We start from the raw sequence: 20,663 nt of genomic DNA, 5'->3' as shown, positions 1-20,663 counted from the left end.
AATTCCATCCTTATAATACATTTTTTTATTCATTCAGGACCATTCATCAATTAACACCTAATAATCCAATAGATTCAGAGATTCCTCTGGTTAATTTTGAAATCCCCATAACTGCCATTACTTCAAATGATTCTCGAGGAAGACCCTACACAATAAGACAGTGAAAAGTATTATCACTCCCTCGTGCCTTGTGGAGATGAAACGCGCACCATAATTTTAGGCACAGAAGTAGTATAAAGGGATGTCAAGGTAGTTGAGTGTGAAGAATTGGGAGATTTGATCACCGCTTAAAGAATTCCTCGACGTATTTTCTGAGCTATGATGATATGGTGGGTTTGGACCCCGGATAGTGACGCACAAAATTCCCTAATTCCGTGGACACCCGTAAAGGTGGTTAAGGAGAATGAATCCTGACACACTGCTCAAAGTTCGGGATGAAGTCAAGAAACAGTATGACGCTGGGTTCCTGGAAGTGGTCAAATATCCCCAATGGATAGCTAATGTGGTCCCGGTAATGAAGAAGGACGGGAGAGTTCAAAAGGCCGACATGTGGATCTCAACAAAGCGAGCTTGAAAGACGATTTCCCTCTCCCTCACATTGATGTGTTAGTTGACAATGCTGCGGGATTGGGCAGGTGTTCGTGTATTGATGGGGCATCAGGGTACAATCAGATCCCGATGGACGAGGAAGACAAGGATAAAACTGCTTTCATCACTCAATGGGGAGTATTTTGCTATTAGGTCATGCCTTTTGGGTTGAAGAATGCTGGTGCTACCTACCAGCGTGCAATGGTCACATTATTCCACGATATGATGCATAAAGAGGTGGAAGTGTATTTGGATGATATGATCATCAAATCCCGAGGAGAAGAAAGTCATGTGCAGGTACTGAGGAAAGTATTCGAGAGACTCAGGAAATACAAGTTGAAACTGAACCCTGCCAAATGCATATTCGGAGCTAGATCGAGAAAGTTGTTGGGATTCATAGTGTTTAGAGGGGAATAGAGGTTGATCCAGACAAGGTTCGAGCTATTCAAGAGATGCCATCCCCAAGAACAGAAAGGGAGGTGCGCAGTTTTCTGGGAAAGTTGAACTACATTTCGAGATTTATTTCCAATCTCACTGCCAAAGCTGAGCCAATTTTCAGGCTACTCCGGAAGAACAACTCCACCCAATGGGATTCAGTTTGCCAAGAGGCTTTTGAGAAGATCAAGCAATACTTGTCAAGACCACCAGTATTGGTCCCACCTGCGTGTGGAGGCCTCTTATCTTGTATATGGCACCAGTGAGAACTCGATGGGATGCGTTTTGGGACAACATGATGATACCAGGCGAAAGGAGAGGGCTATTTATTACCTAAGTAAGAAGTTCAATGATTATGAGTCAAGGTACTCTTTCTTAGAAAAGACTTGTCGCTGCGTTAGCTTGACAAATGAATCGCCTCAAGCACTACATGCTGAATCACAAGACATGGCTCATCTCCAGGATGGATCCTATCAAATATGTATTCGAAAGCCCATTCGTGCCAGGTAGGATAGCCAAGTGGCAGGTTATACTCTCCCAATATGACATAGTCTATATGACCCGGAGAGCAGTGAAAGGTAGCGTGATTGCTGACCTCCTAGCAGAAAATCCCATCCAGGATTATAAAGCTCTGGATTTTGAGTTCCCTGATGAGCATATTAATGAAGTGGACTGCGAAGAAGAGGGGCCAGCCGATGTATGGGAAATGTATTTCGACGGAGCTGTCAATTTGTCCGGTAATGGAATTGGAGCTGTATTGATATCCCCGGATGGAAAACACTTTCCGATAGCCATTAAGTTGAGATTCGACTGCACCAACAACGTTGCGGAATACGAAGCTTGTGTGATGGGCTTACAGGCTGCCATCGAAATGAAAATCAGGAAGCTAGAGGTATACGGAGACTCAGCCCTGATTATTTATCAAGTCAAGGGAGAATGGCAAACCAAGGATCCCAAGCTAATCCCGTATCAGAAGTACTTATTAGAGCTGATCAAGAAATTCGAAGAAATCTCTTTCACTCACCTTAGTAGGGACAAGAATCAATTTGCTGATGCCTTAGCTACTCTAGTTGTTATGGCTCAAATCGAAGAGGGTCAGATGATTCAGACATTGAAGATTAAAGCAAGAAGTGAGCCAGCATATTGCTTCATGATTGAGGAAGAACCCGACGGTAAACCTTGGTATCATGACATCCTGGTCTACTGCAGAACCAAAGAATTCCCCTCAGGGGCAAACCGAAACGAAAAGAGGATGCTTCGGAGATTAGCATTGGGATACTTCCCCAGTAGTGAAACCCTATACAAGAGGGGGTCCAATGGTGAACTGTTGAGATGTGTGGATGCAAAAGAGGCGAAGAAAATCCTTTTTGAGACTCATGAGGGAAATTGTGCAACCCATGCCAATGGGCACATGATGGCTAAGCAAATCATGCGACGTGGGTATTTTTGGACCACAATGGAAAAGGATTGCGTCGAGTATTTCCGAAAATGCCATAAGTGTCAAATCTATGCCGATCCGATCAATGTGCCACCTCACAAGCTGTTCAACCTCGTCTCACCATGGCCTTTCGCAATGTGGGGCATCGATGTGATTGGTCCCATAAATCCCAAGGCATCCAATGGGCACAGATTCATCCTCGTGGCCATCGACTATTTCTCCAAGTGGGTCGAGGCGACATCCTATGCACATATCACACAGAATACGTTTCTCAGATTTCTCAAAAGCCATATTATTTGCCGGCATGGCCTCCCCAATGAAATCGTCACTGACAACGCCAAGAATTTGAATGGCCTGAAGATCCAGAAATTGTGTGATCAATACAAAATCCGACACCTCAATTCTTCGCCATACCGCCCCCAGATGAATGGAGTGGTGGAAGCTGCAAACAAAAACCTCAAGAGGATAATCCGGAAAATGACAGTCACGTATAGGGATTGGCATGATATGCTTCCTCACGCTCTCCACGCATACCGGACTTCTGTGAGAACCTCAACCGGGGCAACTCCATACTACCGTTTATCGCATGGAAGCGATGTTTATTGAAGTTGAAATTCCTTCCCTAAGGATTCTGAAGGAGTCAGGAATTGATGAGTCAGAATGGATCCAGTCAAGGTTGGATCAGTTAAACTTGCTGGATGAGAAAAGATTAACAGCAGCATGTCATGGGCAGTTATACCAGATGAGGATGGCTAAAGCATTTGATAAAAGCGTTCGCCCATGCGAATTCCAACCCGAGGACCTAGTTCTGAAGAAAGTGCTGCCGAATCAAAATGATCCTCGGGGCAAATGGTCACCAACCTACGAGGGGCCCTATATAGTTAAGAAGGCATTTTCTGGTGGAGCCTTGATCTTGACCCACATGGACGGTGAAGAGTTTCCGAGACCTGTGAATGCTGACACCGTCAAGAAATACTATGCCTAAAAAAAAAAAATAAATAAATAAAACAAAAGTAGGGGTGAAAACCCGAAAGGGCGCTCCTAGCAAAATGTGTGAAAGAAGGCGAAAACCCCGAAGGGGGCGCTTTTGTAAAACGAGTGAAGGATGAAAACCCGAAAGGGCGTCCTGAAAAGTGAGTCAAAAAAAAAAAAAAAAAACCTAGGGGTGAAAACCCGAAAGGGCATCCCGAGAACAAAAAGGGAGAAATAAGGAATGGGGGGCATGAAACCAGGATGAAGAGGAAACTGTCACGGCATGAGGCTTCAAAGAACTTGAAATAATGGCAGTTAAGGGATTTCAAAATCAGCCACAGGGAATACGTGAGATCTATCCTTGTACCCTTCTTCTTTGAAACTTCTTCTTTATTTATATTAAACCGTAATAAAATCACACTTCATTCCCCATGTTTCTATCTTTCCCTTATATTTATCTTTATGCAATCTCATTATTTAATGCGCTATTTAAATCAGTTAAAATTTTTTTGCCATAAGATTAAGATTTGACAATTGATAACCTCATTTACTTTACTATGAGATTTACAGGGAATAACCTAAAAAAAAAAAAAAAAAAAACTAAAGGTGAAAACCTGAAAGGGCGCTTCTAGTCATATAGACGAAGGGGAAGTGAAAACCTGCGAGGGTGCTTTTCAGGAGAAAATCTGAAAAACAAAAATGGGGCATTTGAAGAAACAAGGCCATAGGTCAAGTCTTGCAACTCGTCCTCCATTCGTCATTGGTCTTCGGGATTCTGTTAAGTACACTTCATTGGGGAAGAACTTCTTGTGTCCGGATCAGGCTTGCTTTGTGAGTGCAATTTAAATTTCCTGTCATCAACCTCTGGTTCCTTGATCTAAGTTGATTTTAATTTCCTGCAATTTAAATTTCCTGCCATCAACCTCTGGTTCCTTGATCTAAGTTGATTTTAATTTCCTGCAATTTAAATTTCCTGTTATCAACCTCTGGTTCCTTGATCTAAGTTGATTTTAATTTCCTGCAATTTAAATTTCCTGTCATCAACCTCTGGTTCCTTGATCTAAGTTGATTTTAATTTCCTGCAATTTAAATTTCCTGCTATCAACCTCTGGTTCCTTGATCTAAGTTGATTTTAATTTCCTGCAATCAACCTCTGGTTCCTTGATCTAAGTTGATTTTAATTTCCTGCAATTTAAATTTCCTGTCATCAACCTCTGGTTCCTTGATCTAAGTTGATTTTAATTTCCTGCAATTTACATTTCCTGTTATCAACCTCTGGTTCCTTGATCTAAGTTGATTTTAATTTCCTGTAATTTACATTTCCTGCCATCAACCTCTGGTTCCTTGATCTAAGTTGATTTTAATTTCCTGCAATTTAAATTTCCTGTTATCAACCTCTGGTTCCTTGATCTAAGTTGATTTTAATTTCCTGCAATCAACCTCTGGTTCCTTGATCTAAGTTGATTTTAATTTTCTGCAATTTAAATTTCCTGCTATCAACCTCTGGTTCCTTGATCTAAGTTGATTTTAGTTTCCTGCATTTACATTTCTTGTTATCAACCTCTGGTTCCTTGATCTAAGTTGATTTTAATTTCCTGCAATTTAAATTTCCTGCTATCAACCTCTGGTTCCTTGATCTAAGTTGATTTTAATTTCCTGCAATTTACATTTCCTGCTATCAACCTCTGGTTCCTTGATCTAAGTTGATTTTAATTTCCTGCAATTTACATCTCCTGTTATCAACCTCTGGTTCCCCGGATGCGCATCTTTTATATGTTTAACTCCGCCTAAGTAGTTTGCGCTTAGCCGGTCCCAAGCCCGGGTAAAGGAGGAGGGTTGCGGTAGGTGACAACCAGCGTAAAAATTTGTCACACCCTATGATATGGATTCAAATGATATAAACGTTGGGGCGTCCTCTACTAACGACGCGCTACATCGGAGCCCGGGTGTAGTGATAAATATGCAAGGGTGTAGGGCGTTCACCGAAAGCGACGCGCCATGCCGGCGCCCGGGTGTGGTGTTAAGTGAGCAAGGGTTCCCACATTATGGACGGGTGTGGGTAAAGAAGTTAGTCCATAGGACAGATAGTAGAACAAATAGTGGAACAGAACACAAGATAGATATAGAAAACAATAGAAGATATCATAGAAGGAGACCAATCAGGAAGGAGCAGGATAGGAGGAGGATCAGGGTTGGTACTTGGAATGTGGGATCACTTACAGGAAAATTAATGGAGCTTGTGGATACCTTGGAAAGGAGAAGGGTGAATATTGCTTGCATTCAGGAGACTAAATGGGTAGGAGAGAAAAGTAAGGAAGTGGGTAATTCAGGGTACAAACTGTGGTTTACCGGAAAGGAGAGAAATAAGAACGGAGTGGGTATAATCATAGATGAACATTGAAAGACGCAGAGTAGTGTGAAAAGAGTAGGAGATAGAATTATACTAGTAAAGCTAGTACTAGAAGGAGAAACAATAAATATAGTTAGTGCTTATGCCCCACAAATAGGACTAGACAGTGAGAGTAAACAAAGGTTTTGGGAAGATATGGATGATTTAATGCAAAGCATACCGAATGAAGAGAATGTTTTCATTGGTGGAGATTTGAATGGACATGTAGGAAGTGATAGGCAAGGTTATGAGAATGTTCATGGAGGTTTTGGTTTTGGCAGTCGAAATGAGGAGGGAAAAAGCATCCTGGATTTTGCTATGGCATACGACCTAATACTAGCAAATACCTACTTTATAAAAAGAGAGTCACATTTAGTGACTTTCAAAAGTGGGCAACATAGAAGCCAAATCGACTTCCTCTTAACCAGAAAGACAAATAGAGCTCTATGCAAGGATTGCAAGGTCATTCCAGGAGAGGCTTTAACAAGTCAACATAGGTTGGTGGTCTTGGATGTCAAATTTAGGAACAATTCAAGTAAGGTTAGAAGAAATAGTGTAGCTCAAACAAAGTGGTGGGAGTTCAAAGGAGTAAAGCAAGTGAAGTTCAAAAATGAGCTTCTCGAGTCCGAAGTATGGAAGCTAGATATGGAGGCCAATGATATGTGGATACAGATGGCATCAAGGATTAGAGAAGTAGCTAGAAAAGTACTTGGAGAGTCTAAAGGACATGGACCACCCTCAAAAGAGAGATGGTGGTGGAATGAGGAAGTACAAAAGGCAGTGAAGAGAAAAAGGGAATGGTATAAGAAATTACCTAAATGTGATAATAATGAGGCATATGAACAGTACAAGATAGCAAAGAAAGAGGCAAAAAGGCTTAGTCAAGCAAGAGCACAGGCCTTTGAAAAGTTATATGAGAAACTTGGAACTAAAGAAGGGGAGAAAGATATTTATAGATTAGCAAGGAGTAGAGAAAGGAAATGTCAAGATCTCAATCAAGTTAGGTGCATTAAGGATAAAGAAGGAAAAGTGTTGGTGAAAGATGAGGACATTAAAGAAAGATGGAGAAATTATTTTAATGATCTCTTTAATAATAGTCAAAATGGTAATAGCGTGAATATATATTATAGAACAATAGAAAAGAATGTAAATTATAATAGAAGGATTCGATCTTTAGAAGTAAAGGAAGCACTTAAGAGAATGAAAGTGGATAAAGCCTGTGGACCCGATGAAATACCAATTGAAGTGTGGAAGTATTTGGGAGATATGGGAGTGGCATGGTTAACTAAATTATTTAATAAGATTCTAAACTCAAAGAAAATGCCTGATGAATGGAGGAAGAGTATTTTAGTACCTATTTTTAAAAATAAGGGAGACATACAGAGTTGCTCAAACTATAGGGGAATTAAACTCATGAGCCATACTATAAAGTTGTGGGAGAGAGTTGTGGAGCATCGACTACGTCATGATACTTCTATCTCTCTCAATCAATTTGGTTTCATGCCCGGCCGTTCAACTATGGAAGCGATCTTTCTCATTAGAAGTTTGATGGAGAAATATAGAGATGTGAAGAAAGATCTACACATGGTTTTTATTGATTTGGAGAAGGCTTATGATAGTGTTCCAAGAGAGATCTTATGGAATGTGTTAGAACAAAAGAGGGTATCTATTAGGTACATACAAGTATTGAAAGATATGTATGAAGGAGCAACTACTATTGTGCGCACAGTGGGCGGGGACACAAGTGATTTTCCGATCTCACTTGGATTCCACCAAGGATCAGCCATAAGCCCTTACCTTTTACATTAGTTTTAGATGAACCGACTAAACATATACAACAGAGTATTCCTTGGTGCATGATGTTTATGGATGATATTGTTACGATAGATGAGACACGAGAAGGAGTCAATAGGAAGCTAGAACTTTGGAGAAGTACTCTAGAGTCAAAGGGTTTTAAGTTAAGTAGAACGAAGATGCAATACATGCATTGCAAGTTCGGTGAAGGCCAAACCGTGATAGGGAAGGAGTTAGTTTGAATGGGGTGGTACTGTCCCAAAGTAATCACTTTAAATATCTAGGCTCAGTCCTTCAAGTAGATGGGGGATGTGAGGAGGATGTTAGTCATAGGATTAAAGCCGGATGGTTGAAGTGGAGACGTGCCACGGGAGTTTTATGTGATCGTAAGATTCCCAATAAATTAAAAGGAAAATTTTACTGCATACCCATACGACCTGGCTATGTTATATGATAGTGAGTTTTGGGCACTGAAAGAGTCGTATGCATCTAAGATAAGAGTTGCAGAGATGAGAATGTTAAGGTGGATGAGTGGCCATACTAGACTAGATAAAGTCCGTAATGAGAGTATCAGAGAAAAGGTAGGAGTGGTGCCAATTGAAGATAAGTTGAGAGAAGGGAGATTGAGGTGGTTTGGTCATGTGAAGCGTGGACATACGGAGGCTCCAGTTAGACAAGTAGAGCTCATTAGGTTAGAGGATAGAAAGAAAAAAAGGGGTAGACCTAAATTAACTTGGAGGAGAGTAGTTCAACATGACTTAGAAGCATTACACATTTCTGAGGATTTAACCCAAAATCGTTCAGAGTGGAAAAAGCGAATCCATATAGCCAACCCCAAATTTTTGGGATAAAGGCTTAGTTGAGTTGAGTTGAGTTAACCTCTGGTTCCTTGATCTAAGTTGATTTTAATTTCCTGCAATTTAAATTTCCTGCTATCAACCTCTGGTTCCTTGATCTAAGTTGATTTTAATTTCCTGCAATCAACCTCTGGTTCCTTGATCTAAGTTGATTTTAATTTCCTGCAATTTAAATTTCCTGTCATCAACCTCTGGTTCCTTGATCTAAGTTGATTTTAATTTCCTGCAATTTACATTTCCTGTTATCAACCTCTGGTTCCTTGATCTAAGTTGATTTTAATTTCCTGCAATTTACATTTCCTGGCATCAACCTCTGGTTCCTTGATCTAAGTTGATTTTAATTTCCTACAATTTAAATTTCCTGTTATCAACCTCTGGTTCCTTGATCTAAGTTGATTTTAATTTCCTGCAATCAACCTCTGGTTCCTTGATCTAAGTTGATTTTAATTTCCTGCAATTTAAATTTCCTGCTATCAACCTCTGGTTCCTTGATCTAAGTTGATTTTAGTTTCCTGCATTTACATTTCCTGTTATCAACCTCTGGTTCCTTGATCTAAGTTGATTTTAATTTCCTGCAATTTAAATTTCCTGCTATCAACCTCTGGTTCCTTGATCTAAGTTGATTTTAATTTCCTGCAATCAACCTCTGGTTCCTTGATCTAAGTTGATTTTAATTTCCTGCAATTTAAATTTCCTGTCATCAACCTCTGGTTCCTTGATCTAAGTTGATTTTAATTTCCTGCAATTTACATTTCCTGTTATCAACCTCTGGTTCCTTGATCTAAGTTGATTTTAATTTCCTGCAATTTACATTTCCTGTCATCAACCTCTGGTTCCTTGATCTAAGTTGATTTTAATTTCCTGCAATTTAAATTTCCTGCCATCAACCTCTGGCTCCTTGATCTAAGTTGATTTTAATTTCCTGCAATTTAAATTTCCAGTTATCAACCTCTGGTTCCTTGATCTAAGTTGATTTTTAATTTCCAGCAATTTACATCTCCTGTTATCAACCTCTGGTTCCTTGATTTAAGTTGATTTTAATTTCCTACAATTTAAATTTCCTGCTATCAACCTCTGGTTCCTTGATCTATGTTGATTTTAATTTCCTGCAATTTAAATTTCCTGTTATCAACCTCTGGTTCCTTGATCTAAGTTGATTTTAATTTCCTGCAATCAACCTCTGGTTCCTTGATCTAAGTTGATTTTAATTTCCTGCAATTTAAATTTCCTGTTATCAACCTCTGGTTCCTTGATCTAAGTTGATTTTAATTTCCTGCAATTTAAATTTCCTGCTATCAACCTCTGGTTCCTTGATCTAAGTTGATTTTAATTTCCTGCAATTTAAATTTCCTGCTATCAACCTTTGGTTCCTTGATCTAAGTTGATTTTAATTTCCTGCAATTTAAATTTTCTGCTATCAACCTCTGGTTCCTTGATCTAAGTTGATTTTAATTTCCTGCAATTTACATTTCCTGTCATCAACCTCTGGTTCCTTGATCTAAGTTGATTTTAATTTCCTGCAATTTACATTTCCTGTCATCAACCTCTGGTTCCTTGATCTAAGTTGATTTTAATTTCCTGCAATCAACCTCTGGTTCCTTGATCTAAGTTGATTTTAATTTCCTACAATTTAAATTTCCTGTTATCAACCTCTGGTTCCTTGATCCAAGTTGATTTTAATTTAACTTCTGATACTGATCCCTAGGTCACTGACTTAGGTATGCTTTAGTTTCGGACACCTAATCGTCCAAAATACGGGACTAAATCTTTACATAATTCCTACACGGGAAATTTTTCCCCTTAATAGAAATTATGTAAAGAGGGGCAGCTGTCAACACCATATTTTGGTCGATCCCCAGAATCAATAAACCTTGAAACCGATCCCCAGCACTAAATTTTCCTTTGCCAGCCAACTACATTTCCAACCTCTCTTTGCCATATTACCGATCTCTCTTCACAGAGAATTGAGTCAACGCTAAGCCTTACCGATCTCTCAATCATTCACCGATCTCTCAAGCCAATTGTCAAATATCCTGACCAGTTAACTATATTCCCGATCTCTCTTGTCAGACAAGATTGAATTAACACTAGATCCTTGCTGCCAGTATTCATGGTCGACCTCCCTTTTAAAAGTTTAGGAATAATCGAGCTAAGCTTCTAATTCGGTTTAATGAAGATCCCGATCTTAGATGTTCAAGCCAAATTTTCAATTAAGTTCTGTTTAACGTTGGTTCTTTACCAATCTCATGCATATTATGTTTTCCGATCTCTCACACTTAGGATAATAATCGCTTCCAGTTATTTCAATATACTCAGACAAACAAGGGTTTAGAAATTTTCCGATCACAACCATTCATCGAACAAAAGGGCATTCTATTTCATTTCATTGCAAAATTTGTACAAGTTATTGGTGGGGATCCCCACTGATCTACATTTTTCTCATCCTCTCCTCCTCTTCACTATCCTCACCCTCGCTCGGAGCCAGTCGGCCATCCAAGAGAAGTCCTCTTACGGTAACGCTCGAGTTCGGCCAAGAGGTCCTTGTGAGCATTCACATAGGCACCAGCTATCCCTGTCACCATTTCTTAGTCTTTCGCCTTAAGCTCCTCGATAAGTTGGGCGACCTGAGAAGTTTCGTTGGCCCGGAGCGCCTGGACTTCCCCGAGAGCACGATCCCTTTCAGCCAGAACATGATTCTGTTCGGCCACCCTGTCTTCATAGAACTTCGCCCTCCCCTCAACTTGAGATATGTAATCCTGAGTGGATGCGAGTTGGGATCGGAGGGAAGCCATTTCCTGATTCTTCTTCTCGACCTCCTTGCCCAGGCGATGAGCCTTTTCCCGAACTATGGTCTGGTTCACCAGACACTCCACGTTCAGGCTCATGGAGCGAGTCAAGATATCGTCAAGGCTATCCGGGGATAGCCTGTCCCGATCCTCCTGAAGGCAGATGGAAGACCCCAAGACTTTGGCAAAATCGGGGTTCTCCCGAACAGTCCGGTTATTCATCAGGGACTCGATCAACGTTTGAGCGCCACGAGAATAGGCTCTCACAGAAGATTGAGAAGGACCCCTTTCTGTGCTTGGAGCAACTGGAGGAGGTGGGGCCGGCTCTTGCTGTTGAGGAGGAGATCGGACAGCTTCAGTGATCGGCGGTCCCGAAGGTCGGGACGGGCCTCCTTGCGTCTCCCCTGGTTCCTGGCCGGGAGTTCGAAGCTTTTTCGAACGCTTCATCTCCTTTATTTTCTGGGAGATCTCTCTTTCTTTCTTCCGCTTGCTGGAACCCTCATCACCCGCCATACCTGCACAAAGAAGAGGTCAGTGAGATCGCTAAGGTTCTGAGATCTGAGATGTAGAATATACCAGTGCCGAGGTCAGAGAGCGGAAGTTCGCGATCTTGGCCGGTGAGCAGCTGTATGGTCCAGTGGTGCAGCTCGGCAGTCACCGCATCTAAACAGGAATACTTTTGAGTGGCAGCCTGATTCTTCAAATCCATCACTATTAAGCTTTCCTCCTGGTTCAGGGTAATACGCTTCGGAAGCAAGGGCCCCTGGTGCCACCAGCTACGAGGGAAGTCCTCAAAGCAGGTCAGATTTTTGCTCCTCAGAATAAAGAAGCGGTTTTTCCAAATTTTAAAGGAGGAGGGCAGATCGGTGAAGAGCCCGCAATGAGGCTTCGCCTGAAAGAACCAGTGCTCGTCGTCCTTTCGGCGAGTTAGCCTGTGCAGTTCGGCGAACACCTTAGCCGTAGGTCTGATTCCCTTAGCTCGGCATAGGCCTCGGAAGGCTACTAAGATCCGCCACGAGTTAGGGTGAACTTGAGCAATGCACACTCGGTGAAGTTTTAGGACCTCCTTGAAGAAGTCATCCAGAGGGAACCGAAGACCGGCCTTTAACTGTTCATCGTATACCATAACCAGGTCATTCTCTTCAAAGAAGTGATCGGCTCGGTGATCGCTGTGACACCGGATAAGTTCGTACGAATCAGGACGAATATTGTACTCCTGGCTGAACGATTGCAGATCGGACTCTTGCAAGATCGATGGCAGCTCGTCCATAGTGAGATTCTCCCTCCCTGAAGAAGGTACGTGCCTTGATGGTCCGATCCGCCCCCGAGCTGGAGCGGAGACCCTAGGAGGTTCTGGTTGCGCGCTTGGCCCGACCACCTCATCTTCGTCAGACGACCACGAGAACTGAATGGAAGGAGGACTCACCGCTCTTTGACCCTCGGCACCGCTCATTTTCAAAGAAAACAAAGAACTTAAACTAAAAAGAAGATCAAAGCCCTTACCGGAGTCTGATCGGTGTCGGAAGAACTTGAGTAAACGAGAGAACTTTGAGGTTGCGAGCGAGAGAGTGAAAATGACATACAGGAGCAAATGGCTAACCCCTCACCCCTATTTATACTTGTCCGAGCATTTAATGCTCACGAGGTTCTAAGCAACGCATCGATTGGTGGGACTCGCCAGCTGTTCTGACACTTCTCTCAAATATTCCAAAATTCCATAAAGAGATCGGCTAACTAGAGATCGGCATTATCAAGATAAATATTTCGAATTGCGAATCAGTTAAGGGTTGTTCAGTTAGGAACCAGATCCGATAAGCACATCAAAGCTCGGAAAGTAATCAATGCAATAAAATGATAATTGACGAAATAAAATTTTTATTTCCAAAAGATCGGATTACATCATTTGGGCGATCTCTAGGGATTGGATTACAATAAAGGTCTAACTACATCATTTGGGCGATCTCTAGGGATCAGATTATAATAAAGGTCTAACTACATCATTTGGGCGATCTCTAGAGATCTGATTACATTGAAGGATTACATCATTTGGGCGATCTCTAGAGACCGGTGGAACATCCTATCTAAAAGGCCTATGTCAAAGCCTAGTCTCGTGGCTGAATCAAAAGATGTGTTTGACCAGGAGACCGGCTGTTGACATCGGATAGATGTACAGCTCAGATGGGGTGACTATGACTCCCATGAAGATGAGAGACATCGTCATCGATGTTACCGCTCGAAACCGAGCCGCTGTCGGAACACCCAATGTGGAGGAAAGACGCTGTCAGAACACCCAATGTGGTGAGAAGCCGAATAAGCTCGGAAGAGCGATCGCCAGGGATCGGCCAAACATTAGCAATCAGCTCACCTGAAATCGGTTCGCTGATTATTCCAGTTGAGCGACTCGAGATCGGCACGATCGAAGTCCGTAACCCAAATCGGTCAATCGATTTAGTTCTCTCACCATCATCAGTTGAGGTTTTCATGATTATTCGACCACCGGGATCGTAAATTTTCAGTCGGTGAGTAAAAAAGTCCATCGAAAAGAGATTAAAAGCCACAGCCGTAGCCGGAATTACTGTCGGAACAGTTAAAACAAGTAAGAAGGAAGAGAGGAAAATCAGATGAAGGAAATGTCTCTGTCGTCAGGGGTATATATAAGGGGAAAACGGGCATTTATTGCTAAGCAGAAAATGAAGCGGACGCTTCAGGAATCGAGGGGAAATTAATGCTTTGACCAGACCGAGGCTGATTAAGGGATCGGAATAATAGAGATCGGAGGATGGGAGATCAGCATGAGAGATCGGAATAGGAGCGTGTCAAGAAGAGGGATCGGAAGACAAAAGGAATAAGACAAATCCCAAATAACCGTCGTCAGAATCAGAGCCGAGGTAGTTAAAGCGTTACAGACGAGATCTCCACCGCATGCCTAAGAATCGCCCGCACATCGACACAGTGCTGTGGTATGTCATGACAGTCCTGTACATCCCAATCCCCACCGTTGATCTCACTGGTAAGGACAAACCCGGAACCCTTGGATCAAGAGAGAAGACGATAATACCAGCGTCTTTCGCTCTTAGCCCTCAGATCGTTCCGGACAAGAAAATTTGGGACCGTCAGATTGAAAGAAAAAAAGGACAAATATTCTGAAGAATGATCTCAGCCATTCATTTTGATTCTCTTTAATTCCTGAACACCCGATCATGTCCTTCGAAATCTTGACCCTCCACCTCCCTCAAAATAAATCCTGACCCTTCATGGGGAGCACCCGATTCCTATAAATACCTGCATGAAAAACTGTTCAAGGGACGGGCAAAAAAGAGAGGTAGTTATTATAGCGGAAGAACTCTGAAACTTGATTCAGTTTGTTACTCTGCTACTTTGAAGTTTTGATTAGAAAGACTTTTGAAACTAGTTTTCTGAAGTGTTTTCTTGAAAAGGATTCTGAATACTGAAACTCTACATTTTCAGTTTGTTCATTATCTGGTCACACTCTCATTTTCAGCCTTTTATTATCTCTGTCTTCATTCCCATTATCCAAGCTCAATTTCATTTCACTCGGTTTTTATCTTAATCTGATTGCATTTTAGCTAAGCACCCTTCAGTTCACAACGAACATCAGCCCTCAAGCTAATCAGTCTGCTGTCTTATTACTATTTGTCACCCCGTAGTTATTTCAATAGATTTGGCTCCTTACAGGTAAGAGCTCATATCGCCGTTTTATTAAGTGTTTACATTTACTTTCCGCATTTTCTTTGTTCTTTTTATGTATGTGATTTTCTCCAAGTTTATTTAGTGCCAAAGAACCTTAAAGAATGTTACTGTCGAGTTTATTTCTTTAGTGATCAGTCCATCATTTTATTAATCTTCGTCATTTCTGAATGCAAGTTTTCTATCTCCTAGTAGCGTGTAAGTGGTTGGGAAAAACGTAGGTAACTACAGCTTAAGGGCCTCTTTTAAGAGAGAGAGCCTGAATAACACGTCAGAAAAATAGCCAAACTATTAGGCTGACGTAAACGGCAATCCGGCAAGGTGCCATAAAGTGGAATAAAACCAATGTAAACGAAACAGAATAGATCGGACATTAATAGGTACTGGTAAAGTGACCTTAGGGGAAGTCAGCAAAATTCAGTCCAGCTTCTCTTATTTAGTCACAAATTATCAATTAGAAGCCTTACCCCCCCCCCCCCCCAACACCTTAGAACGTCAGAATCCTTAGCTTTAGGACCTTATGACATGTAGTTGAAATTAAAATTTGGAGATCAGAAAAATCCCATTAAGGTTCCTGTTAATTTAAAAGGAGATCGGAAGAGGGTTCTTATCCGGTTCTCAACTCAAAACTTTAATTAAATAAGAGATCGGAGGAGAGTTCTTATCCGGTCTCAAATCAAAATTTAAATAAATACCTAATAGAGATCGGAAGAGAGTTCTTATCCGGTCTCAACTCCAAATTTTAATAAACATTAAATAGAAATTGGAGGAAAATTCTTACCGATCCCTGAGCTAAAATTTTAATGAATACTTAAAAGAGATCGGAGGAGAGTTCTTATCCGATTCTCAACCCCAAATTTTAAATACCCCAAGAGAGACCGGAGGAGGATTCTCATCCGATCTCCTCTCAGAATTTAAGAGAGATCGGAGGAGAGTTCTTATCCGATTATCACACCTAATTTTAACCTACACGCAAAACAATCCCAAAACCAAAAATGATTCACGACGTCAATTCACTAAGGTTGTCTCATTTACTTATGTATCTGGGTGATCCAAATTTAGTGAAAAAAATTAAATGCTCCTTTAGTCAAAAGGATCAACATGTCCATTCGAGCCCTCCTAACTAATGCAAAGTTAAATCTACTTACCCTTATTAAGGGACGAGGTGGGGTGCCTAACACCTTCCCCGCCCGTTTACAGACCCCGAACCTAGAATCTCTGTCTTGAAGTGGTTTCATTTCAATTTATTTTCACAAATGGTTTTCTTTAGTTTCCCTCAAAACTAAGGTGGCGACTCCTCACTTTTTCCCACTTCGGTGAGTGATCGTCCAGGCGACCGCAAAATCCCTTGCAACATTCATCAAAGTTGTTCCTTATTGTGTCTTCTTTAATTCCCTTTTTGAATCACTCCATTTGGAGTTTTGTAGCTCAAGTTATGGTCATTTTACCATAACTGCCTGAGTGACTGTACTGCATTTTCTGGGCAATTTGGTTCTGTCAGATTTTGTGACCTAAGTTTGGTTGGCAATTTGACTAGGTTATGGTCAGAATTTGGATTTATGTTCTTCATGAAAGTTGTTGGTCTGTATCTCAGCTTGTTGCTGGTAAAATTTCAGGTCAATTGGACCTTTATACATTGAGTTATGGCCAAATAACCAAATACTATTCATTTGGTCATTTTGCCCAGGCAGATTGCAGGTCACCCGGATTAGGGCAAACTTTTGGTCAACTTGGTTTGGTTTTCTGGGCATGGTTTCCTCACCAAAGTTGTGCCATTATGTGTCTAGTTTCATGTCCAATTGGCCAAACACCAATTGAACCTCTACAATTCAAGATATTGCTGCCCAAACCTGCTGGACTCATGCCCAGTCCTGCAGGTCACCAAGGGCAGCCCATTCACTCAATTTCCTCATGTCACTCATTTCTAGACCAGAAATGGGCCTCCACCTTATTAATTTCTACATGTAACTTCATTAAATCAAAGCATGCTTAATCATTTTTCCTCTAAAATTTCTATCTCATGCAATATACATGTTACTAGAATGAATAGTGCACTCAGTGCACAATCAGCATGCAGAAACAGGGTGCAAAAATAATCACCATAATTTATAGAAACAAGATTTCAAGACCATATTTTCCAGAAATCAACCTTCATATGTTTAACTCAATCTCCAATTGGAATCACATCAAAATCAGATCGAAAATTGCAGAACTAATTAAAAAGGTGCAACCTGTCCAGAATCCAGTACATGCAGGATAGTAGTAAGGAAATGCAAAAATATCAACTAGCAGCTATCACAATTAGCTCTTGGCCATAACTACAAAGTTTTAGAGCATTCAATAAGCGTTTCAAGGACTCAAGAATCACATCATTTCGAGTTTTGTGGCTCTAGTTATGATTTATTGAAGGTGGCTGTCCAGTTGCAGGAAATCAGCAGAACAGAGTCCACATCTGAGCAATAAAATGTTTTGTCCTCAAACCCTAACCTAACGTTAGAATCAGGTCTGCCATAAAACTACAAAGTTTTAGAACATTCCTTAAGATTTCTTTTGACATAAAAATCACCCTGATCTGAGATCCCTAACTCTAGTTATGAATTTTTAAAAATTACTGTTTACGCATATACTGTACAGATTCCAGATTTTCACTCATCTATAATTTCCTATGGCACCTAGTTGTAGGATTTACTAATTTCTTTCATAAAACACAGAAATAACTATAAGTTAAAGCACTAACCTTTGTGTGTGTCAACCCAAGCTTGAAGAAAAATCTTTCTCTCCTTTTCTTTTGCTGCCTTAAGCTTGTTCTAGTTGCAAGGAGCAATTTTTGTGAAATAAACAAGTGATTTTGTGGTGTGTTTACAAGGAACTTTTAGAGAGAAGTAAAAGCATCCATGGAGAATAGAGAGGGAGAGAGTTTCGGCTGGTTGAAGAAGAAGGGCAGCAGATTGTTGTTTTTTATTTTAACTCATTTTATCCCTTTTTAATTAGTTTATAAGGTGTGTGTTACAATATGATTGGTGGAGGACTTTTAATGACACAATAATGATGCCATAATTTATATTTTATTTCATTTTCTTTTCTACTCATTTTCAATTAATTTTTTAACAATATTTATTCACATTTTAGATCATAATAATTATTTACTTAATTGGACAAGTCGGTCAAAAATCACCTCTGAAGGTGAAATGACCAAAATGCCCTCTGTTTGGCTTAACAGACTAAAATTATCTGTACCGATTGAAAAATTTTTTTAAGCATTTCTTTGGCATTCTAATGCCATAAGAACCTCAATGACCCTTCTCTGGAGTCCCAAAAATTATTTTATAATTTTTCCCCTGGGTCTAGGGCTCCTAGTTGCGAGAACCGCAACTTCTCACTGGTTTACCCATCGCTAGGGCACCGGCTCATTTAACTTGGTTGTATTTTATTTCTAAAATTTTTTCTAAATTTTTCTTATTAATATTTGAGTTATTTATGACTCCTCACACTAGTCTAATTATTTTTCCAGACGTTCTAGCTGTCCGAACCGACACCAGTCATCGGAACAGTAGAATGTATGGATTTGCTACAGTGAGGGTGTTACAATTGTAGTGAAGTGACTCAATTCCAACTCCATAGGCATATCTCAATTTTCTATCTCTATTAATATAGCATACACTTTTCAAAAGATCAAAAGGTCTTTAAAAGGATTGTAATGGGGCTAAAGGGATAATGACTTGGTTGTCAATGAAAGGTTTTTAGGGAATGCAAAAATGAAGATAGCATGTATGCATAAAATATCAAGTATACTAAGTTTATTCTACTGATTTTGTATGGAGAGGAGGGCTTTTGGTTTTTTATAGTGCCAAGCATGCTTCCATGATACTTATCTTGGGACTTCTTCTTTTTTATTTTTTTATTTTTATTTATTTCCCTATTGTCCTTTCCCCCAAACTCATTGCTTTTGCTGGGTTGGAAAGGTAAATTTTTCTTTGATTTCAATTGCACACTTGCACTCTTTCTTGAGTTCTACATCCTCTCTCCATTTTTTTTTTTACACTTAATATACTTTTTACTTATGCATTTAGCCTCCTCAAAAGGGTAGGATAGGTGTTTGGGCTAGGGGCTAGGTAAATAATATGGGTAAGCAATAAATTCTAAGGGGTAGATATAGGTTCTAAATTGGCTACAAGGGATATATAGTTTAATTAAGGGTGGCTAAGGCTTAGTGAGGTTATATCAAAGAATGCCTTAATCATCTCTTCATCAAGAATATGCTAGGATTTCACCTTGATAGGTCCAAGAGACGTGTTCTAGAGTTGGTGAGGCATTTTTAGGTTTGCTTGTATCTCAAAAATTTTCTCCCAATTTTACAAGTTCAATGTGATAGATTAATGGCTATGAAGGGGTTTAACTAGTTTAACTCCACTTAGGTGATTTAGCTTTTCACAAACAACATATTGAAGCCTTTTTGCCTATCCAGATACATTCATTCCTCTATCCCGTGGAGTCCAATTATTAGCTCACTAGAATTTTTAGTTATAGTTCTAAGTTTCAAAAACTCAAGGTTCAAAATTTGCAAAGTTTTTTTTAGAATTTTAATACACAAGTGTGATATAGATAACTTTAAGCAATGTAATGATATGCAATGCATGGAATGATCTTGTAGTACTCCCAAACTCCAATCAAACATTGTCCTCAATGTCAACACAATATGCAAAATTAAAAGATAGCACAGAAATTATGAGAAAGCATATTATGTATTAAGAATTTGAAAGTTGAAACAAAAAACAAGTAAAATAGACTTAAGAGTGCAGTTTAGGCTAAGGTATATGAAATTATGCAATAAAGAACCTATCCTATAGTCTTAACTTTAAAAGGTCTCTGATGGTGACGATGGTCTGTCTTCATTGAGCCTCTCCAGTATTATGTCCAGCTTGTTATGGGCTTCCTGTAGGTTGTCCTCGAGTGCCTGCATTCTGTTATTGAGCATGGTCTCCATACACTGCAGCAATGAAAGGACCGGTTCTGCAGGTGGTGGTGTATATGGAGGCAATCGAGCGGGAGACTAGTGATGGAGTGGCTCTTGGACTTCCTCCTGGGCATGTGAGGGTTCACCAGGGCCTTCTCGTGCTTATTCTCTCCTAGGGATGACATTCCCTTCGGCATTAATCAGGTAGCAGGTTTTACCGACCTTCTTACATATCCCCATAGATACACATATGGTTTGATCGATTTTTGAGGTCCCAGTGATAGAGCGCAGCCTGTGATGGCTTAGAACAAATTCGAAGTGGAGTGCGATGGCTATGATAAGGCCACTAGGCACGATTTGCCCTGTAGGCTAGTGAGATAGGCAGCGAAGGTGGTTGCAGAAGAAGAATCCGATGCTGTTGCGCTGCCCAGTGATCATACACCAAAGGAAGAAGAGTTCGTTGGCATTCACTATGCCTAAGCTGTCACCGTGGCCCATGATAGTGTGTGCGGCAAACTAGTGCATGTAACGTAATGCAGGACTGGTGATACCTATAGATTTTGACTTGCTGGAGTTATAAGGCTCTGTGTTCGGGGCTATAGAATGCCAGAAGTCAATGCTGTTGTAGACCATCCGGTTCCATGGGATCTCTTAGCGTCCGGTGCTGTCGAATCCAAAGATGGCATTGAACTCGTCCATATTCATTACTCGGTCGATACCAAGGAGCTGAAATTCAATCCTC

Source organism: Hevea brasiliensis, chromosome 8 (assembly GCF_030052815.1).
Source record: "Hevea brasiliensis isolate MT/VB/25A 57/8 chromosome 8, ASM3005281v1, whole genome shotgun sequence".
Lineage (NCBI taxonomy): Eukaryota > Viridiplantae > Streptophyta > Magnoliopsida > Malpighiales > Euphorbiaceae > Hevea > Hevea brasiliensis.
This window is presented reverse-complemented; position numbering follows the sequence as displayed.